This window comes from Phoxinus phoxinus (genome assembly GCF_949152265.1).
Source record: "Phoxinus phoxinus genome assembly, chromosome: 12".
Taxonomy (NCBI): Eukaryota; Metazoa; Chordata; class Actinopteri; order Cypriniformes; family Leuciscidae; genus Phoxinus; species Phoxinus phoxinus.
This window is the reverse complement of record NC_136887.1, coordinates 14,416,074-14,426,503: the sequence shown is the minus strand read 5'-3', so window position 1 is coordinate 14,426,503 and position 10,430 is coordinate 14,416,074.

The window sequence follows — 10,430 nt, the reverse complement described above, 5'->3', positions numbered from 1 at the left end:
GTTTAAAGAAACCTTTTTGAACTCTCCTTCATCTTCATCCTTGTGACATGCTGTCAATTAGCCCAGACAATCATGTTGATCATACCTCAGTTTGTAAAAAAAAAAAAAAAAAAAAAAAAAAGAATGTTTATAGTACAATGGAAGTCTAGGGGGACATGTATTTCCCTGAAATAAACATTACAATACACCGTTTGGTCAGGTTTAGCCAAAATACTTATTCATTATTCATGTTCTCTCAGCAAAGAGTAATAAAATCACTTACAAAGTACATTTTTGTATACTTTTAAAAAGAATAATTTACATTTTTAAATACTTTAATAGTAAACACTTTATTTATGATAAGTAAATCCAATTTAGAGGCTAGAGCTACAAGTAATTTTGCAACTACATGGTAACTAACTCTCATTGGAGTATTAGTAGACTTTTAGTAGACTGTTATGTTACATCAGGGTTAGGTTTAGTAGAATAAGTTGACATGTACTGTAGTTACATAGAGTCAGAATGGACCATCAAAATAAAGTTTTAGCCGATATTAAGCAGACCGTCAACTACAGTAATACTCGAATGAGAGTTAGTTGACATGTAGTTGTAATGTTACTTATAGTTAGTAGAATGTCTAAAGTGGACCATCCAAATAAAGAGTTCCCGTATGTTCTTAAGTGCAAACTGAATGTAATGTTTTTATACACTTAATGCATGCTATTTACGATTAGATGTAAGGGAACTCAACACCCATCCGTAGTGCTAACTGACCACAATGACCTTGAGTATATTCAGGAAGCCAAAAGACTAAACCCTAGCCTTGTTCTTTTCACATTTTTCACTTTTCTATCACCTATTGCCCAGGTTCTAAGGAAGATACAGTCTCCCGCTTGCACACGGACACGTTTGTGCCCTGAGACCACTATCTTGTCTCTGTCATTAGTGGTGTCCCCATTCCAATGGAACATCATTGAGGAGATCATCTGTGCCCAGGAAACTGACTCCCGGTTGACTGACTCCCCCTCAGTGCCCAAAGGGCCGGACATGTGTTCCCTAAGCTCTTCGCTCTTGTGTCACCCACTGAGTCCACACTTTACTAAGGTCAGGTCATCAAACCATACTATCCAGCTGGTACAGAACTGGTTCTGGTGTCCCTGTAAAGCTTCGGATGTCCCCTCTTTCATCAAGAACGGCTTGATCTGTGCCCAAGTTAAATCTGCTTATGTGTTCCACTTCTTTGGCCTCCCTGTGGACATTGTCTTGAATTCTGGGCCCCAGTCCATGTGTCTGGAAGGCTTTCTGCAAACTTCTCAACATCAACGTGAGCCTTACTTCATTCCAATGGACAGGTAGAGTGCCTCAACCAGGAGATTGGCCGATTCCTGCTCACCTACTGCTGCCGAAATCAAAGCAACTGGAGTTGATATCTACACTATGCAGAGTACGCTCAAAATTCTCTCCACAAAACTTCTATTGGTATGACCCCTTCAGGTGCATTCTGGGATTTCAACCTCCTCTCCTTGCTGAAATCTGTGGCAGATCCTGCTCCCCCACCCCACTCGAATTAGATGGCCTGACCGCATACAGTTTCCATTCCCTCCTGGAGTCTCGCTGAAGGGGTCGACACATGTTCTACCTGGTTGACTGGAAAGGATATGGGCCGGAGGAATGATTATGTGTTGCAGCAGATGGCATCCTAGACTTTTCCCATTTCATTTACCTGTGGACTTCAGTGTATTACCCTGCTGCCTTTGTGTTTACTCCTTCTGCCTTTGGTTTTGGATTTGGATTTGATTACCTGGTCAGATTTTTCTCTCTGGTTTGTACTCCTAAACCCTGTTTTCGGTTTGTCCCTGCTAATAAACTCTCCACATGGATCCACATGAGTCTCCTGTGTCTTCACCATCACAGCATGCACCACCTAAGATTGCCATTGAGATGAAAAGTAATGCTATTGCTCTCTCTAAGTAACGCAAAACTAAAACTAACTAAAAGGACCATTTAGATTCGTATATTTTTGTACTAAAGAATTAATATTTCTGCTCTTTAAACTCTTTGAAGTGACTTGCACCTTAGACTTTCATGCAGTACTGTGGGATGAGTAGAAAATGCTGTCAGCTAAATGACAGCATATCATAGAGCTTAACTTTTGAATGCAAAATATTCCTTTAAATGAGAAGAATGTAGATTGACTGATCTATTTGGCCCATAAGACTATGACGCATCAATCTCAGACTCTTCTTTCGATGTTCAAAGGTGGGCCTCGGTGTGATGCAGCCAACATAGTTTATGAGTCACTGTGACTTCTTCTTCATTTGATGCACATGTTCATAGTGCAAAATGACAAGGTGATGACAATATGTCTAGTTAAGCAAATGAGAACCAATGATGCACGAATAGATTGTGAATTATGAGTGAAAACCATATGCTACAGACATCCACGCTACTACTTGCATCTCTCTCCCATACTGATCAACCAACGGCATGGATAAAACAAAATTGGTATATTTCTAGAATTCAATTCCCAGGCGCTGATACAGGCGAAGATCACTGTGCTGATAACCCTCACCTTTGTCCATGAAATCATTCTTTCAGCAGCAAACTGATGAATGTGTCACACATGGGCTGTTCCTGATGAGAGCTTCTCTGTGACTGCACTGCTTCAAGGATAAATATTAACCCTCAGTCAGACTTCAACTAAAATACAGGGAGTCACACTGTAACTAACTTTTGGTTATCAGAGCTCTCTATCTCCAAGACACATAATTTTTGTGTAAATTGGTGGATTTTGCTAAGGCAAGAATCACCATTTCTAGTCATAGAGAAACGGATAATAAGTAAAAATATAAAGGATACTTCATTACTTTTGAAGGTGACCTAACTTGTGATTTTACGCCTGGTGGATGATAAAACAATTATGTTATGACTACAACCATTGTAGTCATCCTGTCACGGTCAGGCTGTTGGAAGGAAGCGCACGACAAAGGAGAATACCAGGAAATAGTCTTTAATACAAAAATAACAGCAAAGCAGAGGAAACAACCTATTAACACTGACAACATCGAACAAAGAACTGAAGGAAGACAGGACTTAAATACACAGAGGAACAAAAGAGCTAATTAATTGAGCAAAAGGTGTACGGGATAATCAATCAACAAACTGGCACACATACTGGGGGCTGTGTTTGAAATCTCTCCCCATTCACTATACCCGACATTACTTCACTAATATAGACCACCTGAAGGAGTGAATGAAAACAAGTGTGTGAATTCGGACACTGAGTGCGCCGGAAGGGCTGCCGCTTTTGCATAGTTTGTCCTCGCTGTTTAAAAATTATTTGAAGCTTAGCAAACTGGAAGCTCTGGTAGTAAAATGAAAAGATTGATCTTGAACTCTGTTATGTAACCATAATCAATTAAAAGAAAGTTAAACCTGTATGATATTACATTGTTGCCACATTGGACCAGCGGTTTGGAAAATGGATGGATGGATAATTCATCTGCGGGTGCCATTTTCTGGCCAGACGCGGGAATTTTTTTGGTGCACGACTCTCACAGTGCATTATGGGTATAATCTAACTGTCTCTCTCGCTGTTGAGCATACATCAGTTGTACACTCGTTATTGCAGTGCATTTTGGGATTGAATGAGTGCACTAGAGAACATCCACTGTTTAGGTCACCATTACAAATGGCTATCCCATAAAATAGTGGCCTATTTAAAGGTTAAGGGGGGCGATTTCGGACACAGCCTGGGTCACAAACAGGCACAGAACTAAAACACAATGAAACATCCCAAACTGAACAGAATATAATATAACCGTTACACATACAGTTTAGATGGAATTTAAATAAGAGTGATAGGAAGAACATTTTCCCTAATTGCAATGCAAAGAATTTAAACCTATAGTTCTACCAGAAAGACTCGGGAGAGTAGATATAGTGACAATTATCCATTTATTAACAACCCAGCAAGCAATAAAGTTATTTGGCGTAGGCCCCGTCCGTAGCTCGCAATCTGAGGGTCCGGACTCTGCATATCCTGCCTGAAGATCAAGGCAGGGGTGCAGCCGACCCCCTGTGAGGTATGGAAGGGACCATCCTGGTGGTGGTGGGGAGGATGGAGGGGAGGATTCCACTTGGAGGTGGAGGGGAGGATGGTGGTGAATTGGCGCGTCAGCATCTGCGAACTCAGACAAGAGTAAGTGACCAATCTTTTATACCACGAGTATTGGAATGTGATTGGATAGATAGATAAAGGTAAAGTGACGTAACAATTAAGTCTTCCCGGCAGAACTTTATGCTAAGCATCCATTTATTGCACGAGCAAGCATTACTCACAATATATATATATATATATATATATATAAAAATATATAATAATTGAAGAAAGTACCATGTGCAGAGGTTTGATTTGGCCAGAACACAAATTCAAATTCTACATTTTTCAAAATATATGTTATGAAGTGATATTTGGTGTGTAGTATTTTGGCCATGAAGCATTTCCCACTTCTCACATGTGCAAATATGTTAGATTGTCAATTAGGCAGGAGTGTTTGTATTACAAGGCCAGAGGGAGTCCAGGTTATGTCCAGACATACGGTGTTTTGTTTCAGCGCATCAACATATTTCATTTGTCTTTGCAATTCTCTTTACGGTGCACCATAAATTTCACTGTAGCTTGTACCTCTGAGTTGAAAACCGGCCCCGTTTGTACTGCCCTGTGGCAGGGCTGATTAGTAACCCTGGGAAATGATTAATAACCACTGGGATTTCTGGTCAGAATGGCTTAATTGACTTTCTGTAAATTCGGAGGCAGTCCTTGAGAGAAGATTAGGTAATGAGGGGGAAAATGACAAGCCGCGGCAGTAAATCTCTCTTCCTCTTGCCAAGCACGGTAACACAGCATGAATGAGAACAGGTTCGCAAGCAGTCACCATCCAACTGTGATGCTGTCGAAGGCGGCACAGCTCGTTGACTCCAGGGTAGGCTGTTTATAGGTATCCATGCAGATCTTGGCATCTAACTGTCTCCCTCAGCATTAATCTATAGTTAGAGCCAAGAGAGGGGAAACACGGATGAGCATTGGAATTTTACAAGGCCTGCATCCCTTCCCCCATGACACTTTTGCAGGAGCCAAAGGCACCTCTCTCATTAAGGGCTGCTCACCTGCAGCGCTGGCGCCCGGCTCTGCTGAGGGCGGGTCTCTGGGGAGGACACCGAGAGTCGCGGATAAGAGTCAGGGGCTGCACTGCTGAGCACAGAGAAAATAGAAACCACATAGAGAAGAGTGTGGAAGCTCTCTCAGGATTGAATAATGGGCCATGCTCTTTCTCACTGCACCGTGTAGCTGATGGAAGGACATTTTGTTTGTGTCTGAGGTCGAAAGCAGCAGCCTTTCTGCCTCACTGGCCAATAGGTCAATTCAATTTCATTTGTTTAGAGCCTTTCACAATACAGTCTAAGTGTATATTGTGACTGTTGCAAAAGGGAAGATTCCCTAAGATGTAGGTTGACGTAAGGGGAGAAACCTTGGAACCAAGACTCAATTATTTAAAGGAATAATTGACCCCCCAAAAAACAGAATTCTGACATAATTTACTGACCTTCTGGTCGTTTCAATCCTGTATGAATATGAAATAAAATATTGTAAGATTTACACAATGGGCTCCAATTTTGTTTTCCCAACATTCTTTAAAATGCCTCTTTTGTGCAGAAGATAGAACATCATACAGGTTTGGAACAATGCATAAATTATTTTGGGTTGACTATACCTTTAACAGTCAACTTTTTGTATGAAGCCACACAATGTTTTGCATAATTCAGTTTAAACACTTTAGTTCTGTTTTCAGTTAGCGTGATTAGCCTACTAGCTAACACAAGTTACATCATATAATTATATAAAATTATAGATTTTGTAGTATTTGTGAAAATGGAAAGAGTAATATCATATTATTTATCTTTAACACCACAACAGAAAGATCTTTATACATTGTATTTAATGTAACAATCATACATATGATAAATATATTTATGGATTCATATTATATTATATTATATTATGATGTTCTGTCTAATTATGACTGTATGTATGTGTTAAGCTACAACAGAAAGATGACAGACACTTCTGATCAGGCATACAAACAGCTAACCTTGAGTCCAAAGTGGATCAGATTTGAGACTGAATCTTGGTTTCCATGGCACCATATTCCTTCACAACTAGCAATACAAAGAAAATCATAATAACTTTTGAGAGGTTTAAGGTATTTTTCTGAAATACTTATTTCTAGAAATGTAATCATAAATCGAAAATAATGATACATTCTTTGAAACAAAATCAGGCACAATTTTCTGCTTTCAACCAACTGGTTAACCACACAGCCAGGATTTCGTGATCAAATAAACAGTGAAGGATACATATGTAGCCTGCAAAAATCTTTCAGATGAAGACATCACAGGTGACCAGATGTTATGAATAGGCCTACTGGTTTTGGACATGCCTTGATGCCTCTTTATATAGTTAACCTGATTTCACTAAGTACAATATGCTTCTGGGTCAACTTTTTTGTTGATCCTGGAACAACATTCCAATCAACCAATCAGATTTGAGGGACAAGTTTACAGTTTATGTCAAGTTGAGGCTTACAGTCAGAGTTATGTGCTTCTACATCAGTGTTATTGACCTATCATTTCCGTCTGATTTTAGAGATAATTTATAGACTTAGGTTTAGGGGTATGGATAGGGTTAGGGTTAGAAGTAAATTTTCAGACAGGAATGTTGTTCCAGGATCAACGAAATATGTTTTAGCAGCATTTTCAAGATTTTGTAAACAGTCATTGTGTTGTGTGAAGACCCAAGTTCCTTATGGGTGAAAAAGACAAATCTGGTCAGGTGTGTAACAGTGTAAGTATATTTTTTTTCTCCACAACAATATTTGAATCTTTGATGACTGAATAAGTGCAATTCACCTTTATACCACAAGGCGGCAATGTCTGACACACAATGATGAAGTGACGTTTCACTCATAGTTACCGCAGGCGGAAAACAAAAGAATAGGAAGAATCATCAGCAAAACTTGAAATGGCTCAGTGATTTACTGCAGAGCAAGTACTGAACACAATCAAGTAGCCTATGGTGGATCTGGTGAAAAAGCTATCAGCCATCAAAATATTGATTTTGAAGATGTTGAAAGTTATATGATGTTTGAGAATATATTTGAGATCTGAGAAATGAACTCTGACGAGGACAGTGATGATGGTATAAAACATTTGCTCAGGCTGAACCATTCCAAGCTCCAAAAGTTAACAAAATAAGCTTAATTTAATTCTTCAGTAACTGTTACTCTAATATCAGGAGAGTTTTATATTATAGTGACAGGTAGAGATCCATCCGTGTTAAATATAGATCTGGGTCGCTAAAGACCCGAATTTGTAATAATGATTGCTGAAACAATCATGCATTTAAAGGGATGGTTCGGAGTAATTTTAACCTAGGGTCCTTTGCACCATGACCTCGAGCCAAACTCCCCCCCAGAAGCCTTTTTCCCCTTGGTCGAACATTATTAAAGTTAGAGCTTATTTAGAGATATCAGCCGAATGGCTTAGTGCAGGCGCTAATGGATTCGAATGTTGTATCTCGTAAATGACCCCACTAATAATGCCCGGAATGGTGCCAAACTTCTACAGTAGTACAAATAGGTTATGTACTCATAAACCGAGGCATTGGAAAGTTTGTAAGTACATCAGGAGTTTATTTAAATAACACCTGCCTAATGGCTTATGGTACCGCTAACCCGGACGTCAAGGTCACTTCCGTGATTTGGGAAAAGCCTGTAAAAGTCTTGCGTGATCACCAGGTGTTGCTGAAAAAGTTTTTTGGTATATCCAATATCTTTTTTTATTTAAGTGTTGACAACTTAGTGTTAACTAATAATTGTTGCAAACTGGTATCAACTAAATATTAGTGCATTCCTGGAACTGGGCGTCGTTACACTACATCCTTATGCATCGCTTTCTGCCAGGACTTTTACGGGCTTTTCCCAAATCACGGAAGTGACCTCGACGTCCGGGTTAGCGGTACCATAAGCCATCAGGCAAGTGTTATTTAAATAAACTCCTGATGTACTTACAAACTTTCCAATGCCTTGTTTTATGAGTACAGAACCTGTAGGCTACTACTGTAGAAGTGTGGCATTATTAGTGGGGTAATTTACGAGATACTACATTCGGATCCATTAGCGCCTGCACTAAGCCATTCGGCTGATATCTCTAAATAAGCTCTAACTTTAATAATGTTCGACCAAGGGGAAAAAAGCTTCTGGGGGGTGTTTGGCTCGAGGTCATGCAAAGGACCCAAGGTTGAAATTACTCCGAACCATCCCTTTAAGGGTTAAGCTTTCCAAAAGCCGGACTGCCAGCTGAAGTCTGAGTTCTACAATAAACCATTTAAAATGAGTATTTATTTTCTTCATTTAATGAAGGACTACTGTAAGCAAAAACACACAGTTTTTCGATTGAGACCTGAAGGGGTGATGATAATACAGCTCAGCTGGAGAAATCATGCAGCACAATCATGAATCTCGACAGCACCCATAAGACATCAGAGGGCAAATTTGTGCTAAACCATATCATTTATTCTGTGACTCCAGGAGTGTTGCTATGAGGCAGGATCTTCTGCGCTTCATACTGAGATGCTGCAGCTAAAATAAATATATTACATAACACACTTTTACATGCTAGAACAGAACCTGACGTCCTGTAATGCATCATTTTAGACAGCATGCCATTAAGATGCTGGGAAAAAAAACATCAGTACGAGTATGTGAAAATGTACTTTTACAGATGTTTGGGCCTCTTTTGACATATTGTGGAGATTATTTCCTATATTATATAAATCGTGATTGATTATTACTGTAGCCTATTACACTACAAAGTGACCCCAAACGGTATGTGGATACTAAATGACAATCGAATTAAAAACGATGGATAAATATAAAACTATTGACTTTAAGATGTTGATTATGTATTTAGAAACAATATATTTCACATTTACTGCTAAATATGCATACACAAATATTTAAAGAGCATGAAGGATTTGTACCATTAAATCATCCTTCAAGTTTCATAGCTTATGTCCTCCTCATTATAAGCAAAGCCTTTCTGCGTAATAATCAAGGAATTATTGGAATAATAATATATATTGATTATTACGCAGTATAGTTCCTATTGGCCTAACCCTAGAAAATCGCGACTTTTTATTTTCTGTCGGTCTTACACGATGTAACTACAGAAGAGTCAAGTTTTACATAGGAAAAATAGCTAAACTCTCTGGCCATTTTTTAAGAGAGATGCTAATGGTCTAATCAGATTCAATGATCTATGCTAAGCTATGCTAAGAGTGCTACCACCAGACCCGGAGATCGGCTGAATGGATTCGAAAACGGTAAAACTCAACTGTTTAACTCTAGGAGACTTGGAAAATGAGCCTATTTCCAAAAAAAGTGGAGTGTTCCTTTAAAGGAGCCGCTTCTTAAAAATTTATCATTTCAGACAGAGGGTTGAAAATAATTGGTGTTCCGTTTATATAATGCTTATAATATATATATATATATATATATATATTACCATATGGGATTGGGCGAGTGTTCTTATGGCATTATCTACTTGTTTCTATTTTTTGATTGGTGGTGATATTTTTGCAGAATCATGGGTAGGCCTAATGTCATTTCTGTTTGAAAAAAATAAATAGAAATAATGCACACTGATGACTTCAACAAAAGCATATAGGCTACCACCGATTAACAACCGCTGAGCTCAAAGTAGGACTGTCTTTAAAGGTTTATAAGTTATGGTTAAACGTAATTTCTTCAATATAAATGAATGGCATTTTTACTACTGGAACCAACTGTTGCACTCTATTCACTCGGTCCCTGCGTAGTGTTCACTGCTTCCTACTTAATGAGCAGGGGATATCTATTTAAGTTCACTTCACTTGACAAAATGTGTTCATTCGGGACACCACGCAACATCAAACACAGATTGAGTCATGCATCCATGTGTATTTATATAAAATATTTATTATAAATTTAACTAATATAATCTGTCATATTTGAAAGCCCTAAACTAAGTGATAAAGGTTTGTTGTGAAGTTTAATATGAAAATAAAGACATACTTAATCCCCATAATCATGATAGTTGCACATCTTGCCAACTTTATAGCCTAGACCAACAATGTACAAACTGTAACATTTACATATTTCATATTTTAATACTAATTCAATGATAGCATCTTTACATAAATCCTTTATGTCTCTCAGCTTTACTTTCTAAGAACAGTTTGATGAAATACAGCAATGTTTGAGTCAGTAGCCGCTGGTCATCTCTCTGGGATGTTACTCACACTGAACTTCCCTTAGGAGGTTCTGCTATTGATTCTCAAAGAGAGCAGTGTG